At 40.6% G+C, this 19,297-nt stretch overlaps 1 protein-coding gene and 1 long non-coding RNA gene across 2 annotated transcripts in view; one reads left to right on the top strand and one right to left on the bottom strand.

Annotated features, from left to right (window-relative positions):
- Positions 1–19,297, bottom strand: part of LOC306837987 — a 164,790-nt gene that overhangs the window by 26,686 nt on the left and 118,807 nt on the right. The window lies entirely within an intron of this gene.
- Positions 17,198–19,297, top strand: part of LOC306837984 (protein shisa-8) — a 77,821-nt gene continuing 75,721 nt past the window's right edge. Inside the window, exon 1 of the mRNA XM_079365885.1 lies at positions 17,198–19,288. The gene's annotated coding sequence lies outside the window, so the exon portion shown is untranslated. The remainder of the gene's footprint in view (positions 19,289–19,297) is intronic.

The following is a 19,297-nucleotide window of genomic DNA, read 5'->3' on the forward strand; positions in this document are numbered from 1 at the left end:
CAGCGAGCAGACAGATCCACAGCATACACCTGTCACTTATGGCAACCCATCCCTGGAGCTATGCAGAACATTCTGCCTTAATGCATCATTTACAGTTGAGTTACATTAAAAATTCTGCTTATTGTGAACTTAAACAGCGGATAAGACAAGTCATTGAGAAATCGGGATGAATCCTCTGGTGACCATAAACGTCATGACGTTCACCATCACCCTTCCATGAGCCAGACCTCTATCATGGCCTGCATAGTGAAAGATTTCAAGGATAAAACAGGAGGACTGAGGAAGGATTGTGTTGAGATTAGATAAGAGCGTGTGTTCATGTAGAGTGAGCTGGAACTGAGTGAGTAAGATGTGTGAGGTAAAATGCAGACACTCTATATTTAGCAAAGGAGCCATTGTTTCCTGGGGGTTTTATGCCAGAGTCAGCTTTCTCAGTAAACGTATACTCAAAGTATCCAAAGAGCACAACTGTTTTGTCATTCACATTGAAGGAAACAAGCACTTGAACCCCTAACATACAAACATGTACAGCATGGAAATTTTGTTGACTGGTTTGTTGTCTCTCTGCGCTTGTTTTTATCATTTTGTGCCCAAGACATGTCCACCAGCTCATAGCTGGAGCTCATCACACTGTTATGATCATTATTCAGGAGCTGACCTTATCAGTCTGTGATTTATTGCTGACTTTGGCACAATGTTGTTATCATCCCCGTAACATCTCGCAGATTTGGTGGCCTGGCACCTCTGTATCTTTTCAGCCTTATATAATGAGGATTCTGAGACTGCAGATAAAAAAAAAAAAAACGTTGCATAAGAGGATCACAGGTGTGTGTGTGTCTGTGACACATTAAGAATCACACATGAACACACACACACACAAACACAAAAAAAGACAAACCGTTAATGTAACCTGAATTGTTATTATTAGTTATGCTATTATTAGTTTTGTTAACTAGAAGCCTGCCTTAAAGACATCAGGAGTTGGATAACCAGAAACGTTTTGCTGCTTAACTCAGACAGGACTGAAGTTATGTGATTGGACCAGAGAACCTCAGACCTGTTTTTGATGATATAACAGCCCTTAATGGCATCAGCGTAGCTTCTAGCACCACTGTTAGGAATATAACAGTTCTATTAGATCAAGACATGTCCTTTAACTCTACTATAAAACACACTTCAAGGAAAGCATGTATTCATCTTCGTAATATCTCTAAAATCAGGAAAATCCTGTCACAAAACGATGCAGAAAAACGAGTTGCATTTGTTACCTGCAGGTTGGATTAGTGTAATTCTCTTCTATCAGGGTGCTCTGGTAAATCTCTAAAGACCCTTAAAGTAGACCCCAAAACGCAGACACTCGATGTACTTTCAAGAATAGACTTAAAACTTTTATTTTTCCGAATGCCCTAACATCCTCCCTCTGTGGACTTTGGGGAATTTTAACATCACACTACTTCCTCTTTGGCTCCCACTGGATGAGATGTTTTTTTGTCTTTTGAAGAATGTTGTTGTTCCTGAAGCCTCAAATGACCTCTGTCATTTTCCCAGGAGGAATGCATTTTAAGATAATCACCCCTGAGTGACAGGTCAGGGTCAAGGTGTGTCAGTATAATAAGAACATGAGGGAAGCGATGTAAAAATGGTTGTAATGTTGCAAATGCAGTGTCATTAGCATTGATCAGCTGGGTGAGGGTGAGTTCCATGACTCCACAGTCATGAAAGAATCAATGGTCGATGGTGTTACATAACATAGACCAGAGACAGAACCGGAAGGAAGTCCTCAGTGTTTGTTCTTCCACTCGTAGCACTCCAGACTTGTCTGATGAGGCACCTCATTAACTCTACTCTGTTTTTCTTTGTAGACATTTGAGAACTCAGGAGTGAGAGAATGAGCTCTTTCAGACATGATACTGCTCTGCTCACAAGCTGCATGAGAGCTTGTGAGGAAGCCTGTGGAGTTTTTCTTCTCAAGGAATGTGACACAGAACGGAAAAACAAACAAAAACTGCTTGCTTTTCACTTCAAAAGCCAGCTGGGAGTTGCCACACCAGGACTTAAAAGCTAAAAAAACTGCAACGATATGCCCTGAGGCAGGAAGTGTGCAGCAAGTTCACAACCAAACACTCGACTCACATCTTGATGATTGGTCTGGAAACAACATGTAGCCTGCAGGCTGAGGTGAGCTGCGTGTGGAGAATCTGTTGTTTAATTTAAGACATTTAAAAAGCAGTTTTATTAAAAACAGATGGCCTGTCAACGTCAAATACAATTAATTTTGTCCTTAATTTTTGTCCTTAATTTTTAGAGAAGTCTTTGGATTATACTTGCGCATAACTAAACATAATGAAAGTAAAATCAGTTATCATATTGTTCTGATTGCTTTATCTCAGAAAAGCTGTATCCTCTACCGATTATTTTACTTAGTTTTTATGGATACAGATTTAACACTTAGGGTACTGGGAGGGAAAGAGAACTGGCTGCACCTCTTCCAAAGGTTGAGTCAGAAAGAGGAAAACTAAAATGTCTAAAAATTGGCCATCCACCATGAATAAATTAAGATGCCTTTAGTACTCCCTAAAAATCAAGGTGGGGCAGTCTTTTTTTTTTCTTTCTTTTTAACACATGCAGGCTTTAAACTACACTGACTGATACCAGGGCTCTTTATGTATCTCATATATATCTATGGGTGCTTTAAAATGATAGCGTTTGACATCAATATTTCTCAGACGCTAACCTAACAACATTATACAGATTCACCTGTTGGCGTAAACTTCTGTTCACATTCCACCACTCCTCCTAAATTTAGCCAACATTGCCTCTTTGAAAAACTTCCATAAGCTTTAAGGAAACCACCAACCCTCCTCTTTTGCACCGTTCTGACTCTCTGAAGTGATTGAACTGAGTGCTTTGCATCAATACATTCCACAGCGGGATCCTTAATCATGTTTTATATGTGGGAAAACAAAAGCAAAGGGCCACTCTCTTCAACCAGCCAATCTGCTGTGCAGTGACCCATTAACGCACACCAACCTGGTTATGTTGGCTGTAAAGCAGCTGGCGGGAAGTACCGTAGAGAGAGCATGGGAAATGAGATGGCTTTTAAAAATCAATGAGCGTATCAAAGAGGCTCTTTCCTACGCTCCAACTCAAATCTTTAGACAGAAATATTGAAGAGCCTTGAATCTCCTTAACTCTGAGCTCTTTAGCTCGAAAAAAGACCGTCAGGGAAACGACATGCAACGGTGTGTCGATACAAAAGGAAAAACACAATGAGGGGGTTGCAGAAATTCATAAAACAGACCTCTTCTTCAGTGAATCTCTGGATGGAGTTGTACATCCATCTCTCACAATATACAGAGATAAAGAAATACATCGGTGGGTAGAAAAACAGAGAGATTGATAGACAGAAGACAGAAGCATTTAATTGCTATTTAATAGGATAATGTTTGTGCTTCAACAAACTGTAAAGCCGAATGGGACCTCTACAGTGGCTCCTTATGGCGCCCCCTTTAAACTGCCTTCGGAACACTAATTAATTCACATCCTGCTGCTAATTAATTTGCCACCGCTAATTAAACTGAAAGGCACCTTCTTTTCACCCAGCCTTCTTGGTCCCTGAGCTCCTCGCTTTAGTTTCTCCATCTTCGGTTTTCATCCTCCCCTGATTCAACAGCTCATCCAACAAGCCGAACGCTCGCTTTCCCCCCACAGTGTCTTCTCGGCTGACAGCTGATGCTATTATTGTGTAATGTGCCCCTAGCTAAAAGCGAAACATCTTGCTATTTGTACCTTTAAATGGTTGCACCAACAGGGGGATTGTTAGCAGGATGTCAAATATAATCACTCTCTAAATCCCAACACCACACTCAGCAGATAGGATTCAGCCTCGCGTCTCCAACTCAGCAGCAATGCACCAGCCACGCAGCTTCCATGATTACACAATATTCATCCTCGTTTGCTTAATTGTATAACATACTTCTAATCTTTTTCCTAAAATACACAGCAGTTTCAGGCGGAAATGTCTTCAGATGACTCACCACTCGCTTGGCAATGCATAACGTCTTTTGCTTTCATGCCTGTAATTATTTTGTCGGATAACGTATCTGGATGCTTTTCTTAGGATATCCATAAGAAGTAGCGTACTTTGTTTGAACCACAGGCAGGAAGGACAATGAAACAAAGATGTGCAGAAAAATCAACTCCAGAGTCTTGCTTGTGAACCTTGATGCACGACTGCTGATTTATTGTTGACGCTGTGTGATTCGAGCTTCGCTTGGGTAACCTCGGTGTGACTTCAGTTTACACATGTAAGCCATACCCTCCGCAATAGCTTGGTGATCGATACAAGAAACTTGTGTCAATATGACCAAGGTGTTATATCTCCCAAATGCTCGCAGAAACTGATGTGCCTCACAGTGCATGACAGTTCAGTCTCTTTGAGACTCGTACGAGCTCCCACAGACTGAATGGATGACTTTTCGGAAGATTTCATTTCACCACAGAACTCAATTATTAATAAGTCATGCAGTATGACATGGATTTTGTTATAACCAATTACGGGATAGTATCAATTATTATGATTGAAATGACCTCATTATATGTGTAATTTAGTATAATTATTGATGTATTATGAGCAGCCAGAGAGCTCCGCACACAGCACGTTGGGTCTTTAAGCCTGTGGAAACAATGTCCAAAAGCCCTCTCACTATAATATTCGGATTCTTCTAAAAAAAATATTTATTAACATTATATTATATTTTTGGGGGCATTTTCTTCATTATTGGATTGGACAGCTCAAGAGAGACAGGAAAATGGTGGGAGGAGAGAGAGGTGAGGGACGGCATGTAAAATGGCCAAGCTCAGATTCAAACTGCTGCGACTAAAGTCTCTGTACATAAGGTGCGTGACATAACCACTGGGCTATCTTTCCTTTTTGTCAATTTACCTTTAATGTCTTGCGTACAGCAATGTGAACTTCCTAACTCCCAATTTGAGCATAGTCCGTGCACACAGCGGCCTTATCAGTGTTGCGCACAACGCCGATGCTGCCACTCTAGTCATTGATTGTGTTTCCACAGCGAACGCCGTGGTCTTGTCTCTGGAGCGTGCAAGCGACGTTACTACGCTCGGCTCTAATTCAAATATGCTGCAAGCACGCGTTAAGATGGTCAACGTGGTCCAAAACATGGTAAAAGAGAACTCATAAAGTTAAACAACAAAAAATCAACAAATCAATTTTTCTCCTGAATTCATTAGTCATGCATGTGTCACCTGAACCTAGAAATGCACTCTCATCGCACACATCATTGCCACAATTTAGTCACCTGTAAATAGGAAGAGGATGAACGATCTTCCAACACATCGTTAGGGTACAAAACAATCATTTGTTGAAGTAAGACTTTCCTGTGCGTTAAATACCCATCCAGTTACATAAACAACAATCACGACGATCATGATCATGAAGGATCATGCCGCAGTCCTCTCAGGCTATGATGTGATTACATTACCAACCACCAAGATAATGAAAGTCTTACACTATCGATTACAGCTGAGATAAACCTTAATAGTGGCGGTGTTAGATTAGAGCCTCATTGTTTTGGAGAGTGTGTATTTCAGTCTGCGTCTGTTGTCCAATACGTTTATTATGGACCGTAAATTCACCTTGTGCGGGTCATTAATGGTGTTATCGCTCCAGAGGTTAACTGGATGCAAGGAGGGAACAAAGAGCGTTGTGTACTGAATAAAAGCTATAAATACCACAAAAATAAACACCTTCGTGTACTCATTATAGAAATGTCATACGGTGTGAGTGTCTCCGTGTGAGTGTGAAAACTGACAGAAATTAAGTGTGATCAGATAATGAGAGCTGGTATTTAAAGACATCTAATCACATGGTATCATGTACAAACTTGTAGTTATTTTTCCGTTTCACATTTTCCATCTCAGGCGTTTGATTGTTGTATCGTTCAGGTATTATTCCCGCCATTAAAGCAGATTGCTATGTACCAATCAGTCACGTTTGTTATTGGACTTATTTACATTATCAAACATTCCAGCGAGCAGAAAATAGTATTAAACTGCTTCATTACATGTACGAAGATCTCACTGGTCACGCACCACTGGCTCACAAGTGGCGCACCAAAAGCACACTAGTTGCATGGCTCGCTGGCGGTACATTTGCTGATATTTTCTGCTACATTCACACATAAGCCTTCCGTGATTTCATCTGGAAATTGTACTTGGGGGTGGGTGTGAGTACATGGATGAAATAATTGTTTGCATTCATACATTTACTGGAAAAAAATTTAAAAAATAAAAAAAACCTAAAAAAAGAAATTTAAGATTCACAAACAAACCACTCAAATGCTTCAATTTTTATCCTTAATGCTACAAATTTCTAAAGACTTGATGGAAATTACATTTCAGTGTTTGCTGGAATCCACAGGGAGATGTCTAGAAAGAGAGAGTGCCTGTGAAAGCTCTGCTCTAGGACAAATATGAGCCGCAGATGTGGCCTGTGAACTATTGTTTTGTACTACCTTCATTTTTGAAAGAGGATGCAATTATTTGGAAGGCCTTCAAAGTGATCACATGAAGTTGCTCCTATTTTTATTTGTAGCACTTTTTGATAGAGATTATTGACACCTTTAAAGACATTACCATTCATAAAACATGGTCATTAAACAAAGAGTAATAATTGATGTTTTCATGCTATTTGAAGAAAAAAAGTCCATCAAGTTGTAACTCTGTTTCCCTTTTAACATTTCAGGATTAGCATCCCATAATATTAAATTGAACCGAGCTCAGACTGGATTTGACAACCAGCAATGTTTTAATTCTGCCCTTGTTGAAAAACATTTGAGCTCAGCTAATTGCTTTAAAGCTAATTGTATGTTAGCAAGATTTGGAGCTTGTAACAATGCATACGGTTGACTGATAGTGAATACAATTTAACTGTACAGTTCACAAAACAAGCTAACATGTAACATCAACATTTAATTTAGAAATCACAGGTAAGGTTTAGCATCTGTTGCAAACTAGCGTGTTGGCTAGCAAACGGGATGTGAGATAATCTATAATGTGATCCAAGAGTTCAAAGGCTGCTTCAATGGTGCTGGATGACTCTATATATAATAATTCAAATATACAGGGGCTATAGTCCTTAAAGCGGATGGCCCGGGCTGAATTTGGACCCTCATTACTTTGCCACTTGTCATTCCCTGCTCTGTTATTCCAATTAATCACCACCGTCAGAAAACATCATGTGAAGGCTGAAACTGTTTCTTAATGCGTTACATGAACGCTCACTGGACTTTGAATTTATTTTCTTTCATGCAGCCTCTGTACATTGTGTTTTTATTATTCTTTATATTTGACATATTTAATATTTGTATGTAGTTTATATATTAATAATTGCTTCTCTGTTTTATTTTATTTAAGTACTTGCTATTTTAGCCTTGTTTTTTTCCCGCACCAATAAACCAAGACAAATTCTTGGTATAATGTAAATGTACTTGGCAATAAAACCTATTCTGATTCTGATCCGACTGTCCTGCCACTGAGTAAAGGCATAAGAAAACAAGCCCTTATTTAATAAAACAAGTATCAAATTCACCACCAACACAAATCATATCTTCATCTTACATTTTCTTCATTCATAGTGATAGAGAGCTGACGTTATGACGAGCAATGGAGTTTAAGTAGGCTTATTTTGATGATACAGCCTGAATACATGTGTTAAATGCAGTTATTGTTCCACTCACAAATCCTCTAATAGGTCAACTGGGATTATAGTATAATGGTATAAAGGTAACATGATATGTTTATGTCCTTGAGCTGTGTCAATAGTGTCATGTAACCTTATACAACCTTATTATAATGTATTAAAGCAGGTGACATGCAGGGAAGGTCAGTTACAGCCACTCAATGAAGGTTCAGTGTCATGGCAATCTAAACTGCATTAATGCCCATTAAGGCACTTAAAAAGAAATAGGTTTAAAAATGTCATATGTTAAAAAGTCAGATGTTAAGCAAATACACTCTAACACTAATACATGTCCACTCCAGAGGGACGTGGTCAGATGCAACTCATTTATAAAGACACAGAAGCAGCCTGTTCTGAGCAGGGCTGAAAAAGAGGGCTTTAAAGGCAGAGGATCAGAGGGGATATTTGGCCAGAAACTTCACAGAAACATGTATTGGGGAGCTCTGAGACTTATTTATAATGAGTATCATATTTAACCTTACTTTTTTATAGATGCAAGGTAAAAAAAAAAAAAAAACCTGACTGATAATGTTTTAGTGCAAGTTGATTATCTGTATTCACACACTTGAGGATTATAGTTTGAGTTAAATTGGAAATGATTTGTGGGGACAGATTTCGTGATTAAACTCATCTGAAAGGGAAAACAAGCTCACTGCAGTAGCCTTTGATGATGGCTAGGAAAAAATGTTTGTCATTTTTCAGCTTCGGCACAAAGTGAACTGTGACGGCTTTTGAGTGTGAAACATAAAAGAGAAAAGGAGACCACTTCCACTCGGAGTATAATTCAGTTAGATCCACAGCAGCTCTACTGTAAAAAGACTTCATAGCTCAACAAGGAGGAGAAAAAAAAGGTGCAGTTTGTTGTCAACATCAGGGATTTATGGTTCCACAAAATCACTTGTGGTTGCAGTAAATCTCTGATGGACACAATGCGCTGCCACCCTGGGCTGTTATCTTTTAAAGTATCCTGGGTAAGTGCTTCTTTCAAGCTAATACAAGGAAAATCTCGAGGGCTAAATCTGCTACACTTGGGGGAAGTTACAGCAGTGTTCTGCGGGAGAATCACAAGGTCTTTATCATTTTTTTGAACAATAAGATGCTTGTGATGCATTCTGACACCAGATGCATGCTAAATTTGCAGCCCAAATTGTTAATTTCACACATACAGCGATTCAATCAGGGCTATCTAACTCATTTATGAATGTCAAATCACTTGAAATGAATATTTGAATGGTTGCAGTGAATTATTTTGGCTCATTTTGAATTATTTTTTATTTTATATTACAAAATCAACCACTTAACATTCTCTTGGTTTCTCTTCTTCCAAGAAAGAGAAGCGGATTCAGTAAATCTCAGGCATTGCTATAAGCCTTCTTGACTCCGCTTCCCCTTTGAAGAAGTTTAAAGAACCAAATTAAAAAGAAGACCCTGACTTTGATACTGCCATCTCAGCATGAACCTTTTAGATTATATCAGAAGATATATTCTCCTGAGGCAATTTACTTTCCAATATATGTCATGTATTTGCACGCTATGAGATTTTCTCCAGTTTACAGCTCTTATAGAAAGCTTAAAGGTGCTCCCGGGCTTTTCACGGCATTAAGGTAATTCAACGGCACACGTTGGAATGAGTTTCTTCAAGTGTGATACGATGATAAATATAGAGTGGGATAAACAGCTCCAAGGAGAAGCACTGAGAGATAAATAGTGATGTCATGCGCTGTGCTGGACCAAATATGAGTCATCCAGAAGTTTCAGAGCTGCGGTGATGAAAACATCAGCCTTAAAGTAGGCTAATCCACTGAAATCCACAGATTCACACTCTGTGCGAACACACACTCAAGCAGAAGATTTTACATACGTGCCTACATTTAAGATTTACATGAGATTGATTAACACATGTTCTAATACATGTGTAAGTTATAGAACTTACTTATCAAACCTGCTCATTTAATGGTTTTGTACCTATATGTGTGTGTGTGTGTGTGTGTGTGTGTGTGTGTGTGTGTGTGTGTGCTTATCACTTAGCTGCAATAAAGTCGACTGGATTTTACAAATCCGCTTTGTGTCACAAAACTTTAGCAGGAGAGAGAAGGAGCGAGCAAGGCTAAGTAAGTGAATGTTTCAGGATCAGCGAGGTCTTCTTACTGCAGCTCTTCCCCTAGTTCCAAATCCAAGTCATCATCATGAGAAAAAAAAAACTACAACAGAGAGCTGCAAAATTATGGCAAATACAAAGAAAGACAGTGGAAAAAGGATGCTGAAAAAATTACCACAATGAGACGCACATTGAGGCTCTAAATGACCATGAAGAGAGGCAAAATGAGGCTAAAAAAAAGGACCTCAAAGATAGAAAAAATAGTTCTGAAACAACTCCAATGAAGTGAAATATGGGACTTAAAATGTCCAAAAAAAAAGACCAAAACGAGCCTCAAACGTAATCACAAACATACATGACAACTGCCACAGAGAGCAAAGCAAGGTGCAAAATGATTACCAAGATGCCAAAGGCTTAGGGAACAATGTATCTAAAGCGATGCAAAGCAACGACCAAGCCTTTAAAAATATTGCAAAAAGACACTCAAAGATGAACATAAGCAGACTGAGATTATGCTAGAATGTCTTCAAATGCATACAAAAAGGACAACAGAGGCACAAAACAATGACAACGATACAACGGTGACAATACAGTTGGCGAAGCAACTTAGAAGCGACACACAATAAGATAAGTAACATGTAAAAAAAAAAAAGGCAACAGTGATACCCAACAATGTGAAGAGACACTTTCTTATACAGAAAGGTTTTATAAAAACAAAACAATAACCGACAAATGGCTGCAAAAGAGCAAAACAAGCTCAATAAGACACACAAAGAAAACACAGAGAGACCCACAATATTTTAAATAATTACAAAAAGATACACTGAAAATAATCGTTGGGTATATAATCTAAATGTCTTGTATTTGGGAGTTCGTCGACATGTTTTTGCCCGAGAGCTCATTATCTTACAATCTGTCCATCTGTGACATTTATTCTCTCCATTTTCTATATCCCCATCCTGCCTTACCGCCTTATTGTTTCCCCATATTACACACATAACCTCCACGCTCCTCTCGTCACCTTCGGGTGACCTTCCTCTCCATCTTTCTCCATCTTGGACTCTCTTCACTCTGTCCCCTCTCTCTGTGGCACAAGTGACGACAGATCTTCTCTCTAACTGGCTGATTGAGTTACCGCAGCTGTCCCTGTTGACACTAAAACAAACGCAGGCACACACAGTGGATGGCTTTGCAGGGGACTGAGACTGCATTAGGATGAAACTTAGACAGGCAGCTAATAATGACACAGACGTCCTCCAGAGATGCAGTCAGATACTCCTCGATTGACGACAACTTGTTGACTGCACGACCAGCTATCTAAACAGGTGGTTCCTTTGGGTGTTTTTGTCTTCTGATTAGCCTACCAAGGCTCTGATAACTCTTGTTTATCTTACTTTTCGATACAATTGCATTAACCGCTGATAAGTCCCTTTGATACCAATTATATATAAAACATTTTCAAAAGATCGTTTACAGTACCTGAAACCAGTTGGTCTTTGACGGTTAAAAAGCTACCAGATCCCTGCTTTAACTGGCGTACTCACCTACAGACAGACAACACCTATCACGGTTCTTCCTAGCTCATATTACCATCGCTTAGGGGTGCCTGGAAAGTAACATTACAAATTGATAGTGTCACACAATGTGAAAGGGAAACATTCCTGGCCAACCTAATCTTGGCTAAAGTAAATGTCTGTAGAATAAACTCAAACTAGCTGTTGTCGAACGATAGCTAATAGGTTATCAACAATGTTGTTTGGATGGATGATTGATGATCCATAGATTGGTGTATGGAGGGGTTGATACATGGATGGATGGATGGATGCATGGATGGTTGGATCAATAGATTTGAACATTGATTATCCATGGATATACAGTATAGATGATGTATGGATGCATGCATGGATGGATAGATTGAAAGATATATGATCAATGGATGGATGGATGAATTGATGCATGGATAGATTGATGGATGGATTGAAAGATTGATGATCCGTAGATGGATGTATAGATTAATGCATGGATGGATGGAAGAATGGGTTTAAAGATTAACGATCCATGGAGGATAGATGATATATGCATGGATGGGTTGATTGATTGAAAGACTTATCAATGGATGGATGGATGGATGAATGGGTGGATGGATGAATGGGTGGATGGGTTGATGTATTAAAAAAACAAAAGCAGGGAACCCACACTCATTTTTTTGTGTAACAAACAGAAACAATTTCTTAGAGAGAAGTAAGAGCAGGTGCTCCTTTCAAGACCGGCCTTTCTTTCTTTTTTTAAATCCGACATGGAAAACTGACGGGGTTGCTCTTTGTTTACTTTCTTTAGATTGATCAAGATGGAAAGATGAGAGGGTTAAAGACAAAGAGGGATAGCTGTACAAAAAGTAGCACAGCAGGGAATTTGACCCAGCTAGCTTACATGGGGGATTCATCCACTAATGAAAGTTTTATTCAAAGAGAGCTGCAATGATGAGAGCCTGAGGGCTTCTTGAAACCTCCAGGGAGCTAGTGTTACTTTTAAGAACTTTTCATTTAAAGTTTGAATCTTGGTGATAATAGGACACCACTCTGTGTATACTTCATAAAATTCTTCTTTGTCATTGCTTATAGCTTTAAGAGGTTTCCAAAAATGTAATCAGCCATAATGTTGTAAAACATTGACCTACTTTGAGATATACTTTTTAACGTTCACAGTTTAATGTAAATATCATAATAAATCCTAAAACTGTCCTATGAACAGTGTTGAGTACGCTTTTAGAAAATGTGTACTTTACTTGAGAAATGTAACAACAAACAATAACAAAAGATGCCCCCCCCACCCCCAAACACACCAGCAAATACCATGTATTTTAGCTTCACGTTAGCAAACAAGAGGCCTTAAAGACACATTGTCCATTTCAATAAACTGTCAATGTGTGTCAATGCAAAACATATTTCAATAATTTCATACAAACAGCTGTTTGTGAATTTGGACATGAATGAATGTGTGTTTAATGAGTTTAAGTCTGTGAGTGTGTGTGTGTGTGTGTGTGTGTGTGTGTGTGGCACTGAATCAATGGCAGGTGTTTGGTGTCTTGCCCCAGCTGCCAAGGACAAAAAACAGTCTTGTAACTGCAGACATCTATCAACACTTAACCGCTACACATTTTCTCTTTATAGCTTTTTTTTTTTTTTTTATTCTTTTGGGATTTTATTATTAATTCTTTTCCCCCTGACTTTCACTAAGTCCTCGACATCTCCCTCTGGATTAGAGGTGTATCCCTTGTTTCCTTCATCTTCATCACTGTATCTCCTCCGACGTAACTTGTCATCATTTAACGCCATCTTTTACCTCCATGGTTGTCTTCACCCTGAACTAATCTATGCTGAGTGACAGTCACCAAGTACGGGGATAAAAAAAAAAAAGCAGCTATAGCGTGTGAAAGGGAGTGACACTGAGAAGGGGGGAGGGGGCACTGGAATCTGAGAGATGTGTCAGACAGTTTGATGAGAGGGAGGGAAGCTGGGAAGCTGAAGTGAGGGTAGAGACGTAGAGACAGGATGCGGTTTGAAGTGGCAGCAGAGGTGGCAGGTGACTGAGATGAAGAGAGGGAAGAAAAAAAATAAGTTGGGGAACTTAATAGATACATCCTCTTCACGTATTCAATAAAATGTATGGAAGAGAGAAAGACGAAAGATGAAAGAAAAAGTAAAGGTGAAAAAGGACATGGAACAAAAGAAAGGATAAGACAGAGGAGAGAAGAGGAGGGGATTGAAGAAAAAAGTAGAGGGAACGTCCTTGTTCTCTGAGATCCATGGCGGATAAACTTCCTTATGCCTGTTTAAAATATCTTTGCCTTTTTTAACAGAGGCCAGATAGCCTAGCGGTTGTGTAGCTTGCTCTGTGTACAGTGGCCTTAATTTGACTTCTTCTATTGACGCTTGCCACATGTCGTTCCACACTCATTCGTCCTGGTTTCCTGCTAGATCCACTAAGGCTAAAGGTTAAAAAAACATCCACTAATGTTTATCCTTAAAGAATATTTTACTGTATTCAGTATTTTACTGAATGTGCTTTAAAGAACCATAAAAGTGATCAAACATGTTTCCACTTATAGAGCAGCTTAAGAATTTTTTTTTTTTGCAGTCACATCCAATTTTTTTCCCAAAGTCATTAAATACTTCTTCAGCCGAAGAACATGTGTTAACATTCATTGGGGGGGCAGGATGATCAAGTCCTTTAAGTCACACTGCACAAGTGAATAATTTAGTATTGTATAGTCCCGATAAGAGCCCTCACGCTCTTTATGATTTGACAATGGGACAGCTCTAAGCACTCACACTCTTTGTGCAAAGCATCTTAAATGACATGAGTGTGGAGAATGGGATTGGGCTCTATGACTTACCTAGGTGGATCCTGTATGAACTGTCGCCTGAGGAAATGTGGCAACCCACTTCAACATCTTTGTTCTGCATAGGGCTGCAGGTAATCGTGATAAGTCCTTTTTAACCCAAATGTTATTGCTTCATCTCTTTTACTGCTTATATCTCTATATCTTTAAAAAAAAAAACAAAAAAAAAAAAACGTACATTATCCAACGTCTTTGATCCTCTCTGTCTCTGTCTGTCTTTAAGATTTAAGTCTCTTAATGTTGTTGGGTTTTTGTGTTGTTTGGTTTTGTGATTTCTGGGTTGGGTGCACAGACTCATAGCACGTCACAGACATCAGAGCTTATACCGTGAGCTTGTCCGCAGTGAGTTGTAAATTAGTCTGTTTGTTTTTTTATTTAAGTATAGATGTAAAGTTTAGTCTACTTGAGTGATGAGTTGAGGTCGGCTTCTGGAGCGACAGCGCTCGTGTATGTAAGTGAGGGGCGTGGCTTTTGAGGGAACGCAGAGGTAAGGGGCGTGGCTAGAGGTGAGGGGGTGGGTGTTGACGGAGCACTGAGGGAATACTTTCGAAAACATGCTCATTCTCAAAAAATGACCAACCCTGCCTTTAATATGCCTTAATCAAATATGAGGCTTTCTTAGAACACAATGTTCATGCAAACCTTTCAAAAAAAAATTACAGGTTTGATGCATCATTGTACTGTACACTGTGTACCCCCCCCCCCCCCCCCCCCCCCCCCCCCCCCCCCCCCCCCCCCCCCCCCCCGTTGTTGTTATCTATTTATGCAGCAAACATTCATACATTTTGTGTCATATACATCATATACACATAATGTTATGTGCCGAGTGCATTAATGGTCAGTATATCCAAATCAATATATTTTTGTGACAAAACGAAGATGCAGAAGCAGCTTTGGGTACCTCAGAATGTAGATGTGAGAGCACTGCTGTATGAGATGTGCAGGCGGGAAAAAAAAGAGCTAAAAGAAGACGACAGAAACGGAGAGAGGGGAATGTGTGCTATCAGACCCCAGCCAGGCAGACGGAGAGAGTGAAATGATTTAAGACACATCTCCCATTCAATCTGTACTCTCTGCCCTCCATCTCTCCCCCAGGACTCCTCTACATCCTTCATCCCTCTTTCCTTCTGTCTTGATTTCCAGCCAAAAACCTTCCCGTGTTTCACTGCCAGGCGTTGTCCTGCAAATCTGACCGTGTTGAATTCACCGTAACTCTGATTTTCTCCAACAGGGAGGATGATGAACGGATTTTATAGGCAAAGGTAGTGTGACGCCTGGAAATGTGTGAATGTGTATTTTTGAAAAGGCTGTGCTTGACCTCACTTTATGCCAACGATTTGAAGTACATTTGGGCTGAGAGGGTTGGATGGTGCACTGACGTCGTGCTGCTGAATGAGATGTGCCAGACGAAGACAAGCTGATGGCACTTGTAGTTAAAACAACAACAAAAAAAGAACAAGAGACTAAAAAATTCATACATTGCACAGAGGCGAGTGTGAGAGATGGGGAAAGAAAAAAGAACAGAAATGATAAAAGGAAGAGCGTGGTAGGAAAATGAAAGTAAATCTTTTGAGCTGCAAAAAGATTTTTTTTAAAGGGAGTATTTGGGATCAAACTAATGTAAGTTCACTGAAAAATTCTAATATTTATCCTTTTTTTTTTTTAAAGCCGAGCTACTTTGAAAGGGAATTAAATATTACACACATTTCCCTCATTTTTTTCTGATGAGGTTTGCCCTGATCGTGGTCAGACCCAAAGGCACTTCTTCTTCTTCTTCTTTAAAATCTCGTTCATATTCAAAATGATGCCTGGGATTATTCAAAATTCATAGAATTCTGCTTCTCCAGCCTTCCTTCCTCTCTATTTCCCGGGAATGTTTCTTGATCCATGTCCCCATTCTCGCTCTTTCTCTCCAGGTCTGACATGTCACTTTCCCCTTAGATAGCACTTCTCTTCTCCCTCCTACCTGTCTGCTGCTCCCTTCTAATCACTATCTCCCTCCCTCTATCCATCCGTCAGTTCCTATTCCAGCTTCTTTCGCATGTTTCCTAATCCCCCTCCCTTCCCTGAGATAATTCCTCTCCCTCTTCCCTCTCCCCTTTCCAGCTCATCTCTCTTACCTCCTCTCCTCTCTCTCTTTGGCAGACACTCCGCTGTCCTCTCTTCTCTTCACCTCCCTCTCTTTCTGCTTGTTTATCTCACTCACGCTTCCTTCCCCCCTTTTTTCCCCCTTCCATCCATCCTTCCCTCGCCCCCTTTCTCCCCCTAAATCAGCCCTGATAGACCGCAGCAGCACACGTGTTCCAGACGTGCTCACACAAAGGCGAGGATGTGCAGGAGGTATTAGCGCAGTTCCACACAAACATGCATCACGCAGACACTCACGAGCGTGCATGCACATTAAAACCTGCAGCTAAGTCAGCGCTATTGCCGTCATTGGTTGTCCTTTTATTTCGGGAAAGGAAAAAGACATGAACGGAAAACAGAAACAAATCAATGAAAAGATGAAAGGAAAGGGGATGAAAGCTGGATAAAAATAGGAAGATGGGGAAAAGAGGAGTTAAAAGGGCAGGAGAGACAGCTTAAAGGAAACTGAAAAGGTCAGATGGACAGAAAGTAAACAGAGATGAATGGATAAAAAAACAAGGCACAAGGAGGGGGTTTGGTGGTTGGGATCTGGGAGAAAAGAAATGGGGCACAAAATTCGGGGAGAAGAGTGCCAGAAACATGTCGTTAGAGTAAAAGGGAGAGTCAGAAGGCAAAAGCTGCACAAAAGAAATAAGTGAGTGTGTGTGTATGAGAGAGAGAGAGAGAGAGAGAGAGAGACTGCGAGGGTAGGGGAGGAGTGAGTGAGAGAGGGAGGAGTGTGTTGGGGAAGGAGGAGTGAAATGGGGGGGAGAGAGAGGGAGAGAGAGAGAGAGAGAGAGAGAGAGTGTGTGTTTTGTGTGCGAGACATTGTCATCCAGTCCTGCCAGATACGCAGCAGCAGCCAGCTCAACCAGCAGACGGGATTCAGACGCATCGAGCAACACGAGAAATACGGGATTACACTCTGACAAAGAAGCAGCAACAGCGTGGGGATGATGGAATAAAACAAAAAACAAAAAAGCATTTGATTGCTTTTAATTTCTCTTCCCACTTCTGTTTGGAGCATCCCACAAGCAGAGCACCTGTGAAAACACATACATATGATATATATATAAAATTCCTATACATATATATCAAATTATGCCTGTTTTCAAAGAAGCTGCACCCGGAGAAGGACTAAGTTGACAGCAAATTCTTTGCATGAAAAAATTGGAAGAAAATATTCAGCATTTGCTGAGGGTTACTGATTTTTTTTGTCCTTTTTTGCTCACTTGGAGAGACAAAAAAGACAAAAAAATACTCAATGGGAAATTTGGGATACGCGCTTCTGAGTTATTGAAGCAGCAACCATAAGGGAAAAACCAAAGAGCGTCTGCTGTTGGCAGTCCTTTATTTCCAACAGCGCTTCTTTTGAAAACAGGATTTTTTTTTTTTTTTTTAAATCTTCCTTGGCTTCCACACTGCTGCTTGGCTGTCACATCTCTGCTTGTCTCTGTCGTCCGAGTGGGCCAGGGGAGCGTTAATCCAGCGCGCCACTGAGAGTGCAGAGGGCAGTCCACAGGCTCTCTGACCCTACTGCGCCGATATTTCCTGTAAGCAACGACAAAAAGCCCAGCAAAAGCAGCCGAGGAAAGTGAAAGAGGAAAGGGGGAGGTAAGTTTTGGGAGAGACAAAAGGGGGCTAAATTATCAAAGAGAAGACACAGCAAGATACAATCAGAGGGTAATCAAAGAGACAAAATTTGAAAAAAAGCAGCGCAAAAAGACAAAAGAACGAGCCCCGAGCTGCTACGTGGGACTCTCCACTTATCCCAGATTTTCTTGAGTGTTGGGTGCAGCAACGCTAAGACATCAAGATCAGAGACTCACAACATCAGCCCTTCCCTCTCTCTTTCTCCTCCTCTCTCCAACCCCCCCCCCCCCTTTCACTCTTAGCACTTGTAGGGCAGGACTGTCAGAGGTACCCAGCTTGTGTCCTGGGTCCGTTAAGAGCCACGGAGAGGAGGGGGGGGGAGGTTCATTCAGAGCAGCAGCAACAGGAGAAGAAAGCAAGAGAGCCACTGGACTCGCGTGTATCGCCTAAAAGCTTCAGACTGACACCGACAGAGCTCACCAAGGGGATTTGTGAATGTGTGTGAGGGTGTTTGTGGGTGTATTCCAGTGTGTGCGTGTCTGTGACTGTGTGCGCATGAGTAAAAGACGTCTCAGGTGCAAGAGGGGTCGCTTCTGGACTGTAATCAACTAAGGATTTCTACTTGGCAAGTGCTTGGAGTGATATTGTGAAGAGTATTGAGCAGCGGCTGTAGCCTGTTGTTTCTGGGAACAAAGAGGAGACACATCCTGCACACCTTGACTGAATAAAAAGCTCAATATTGATATCAGAGACTAAAGGATTGGAAGTGTCACAGAGGGAGTTACGTTTCTTACAGTGGACCAAAGTGGCGGCCAAAAGATGCCCACCACAAAAATAAAAAAGCTTCTTTTGAACAGTGACATTCAGAGTAGGAGGATGATAGATGCAAGTTAAGCTCTGCAAGGAAAAAGTGGAAGAGACTGACAACTCCAGAGGAAAACACTCCACTCTGGTCCGAGTTTTTCCAGGACATCAGGACTACGTCACTTAACGTGAAGAGTTCTTATCCACTCAGGAATATGAGTCCATCTCCAGAGTGAAAAGTCTTTCATGTAGGAGTCCGTGACTGTCTGCAAATTTTAGTGGAATCAGCTTTTTTTTTTTTTTGCAGGCACCAAGGAACTAAGAGTTCTCACTTTTCACGGATTATTTATCCACTCAGCAGGAGGAGCATATTGCTGGAAATGCCAGAGGCGAGTTCACTTGTACGTAACACGCCCTCTTAAACTGGATTCCCTCCAAGACACTTGATTTGTCTACAACTGCCTCTGCTGTCTGCTGATGACATATGGCTTTGTGAAAGGTGAAGTTT

This window comes from Symphodus melops (assembly GCF_947650265.1).
Source record: "Symphodus melops genome assembly, chromosome: 17".
Classification (NCBI taxonomy): Eukaryota; Metazoa; Chordata; class Actinopteri; order Labriformes; family Labridae; genus Symphodus; species Symphodus melops.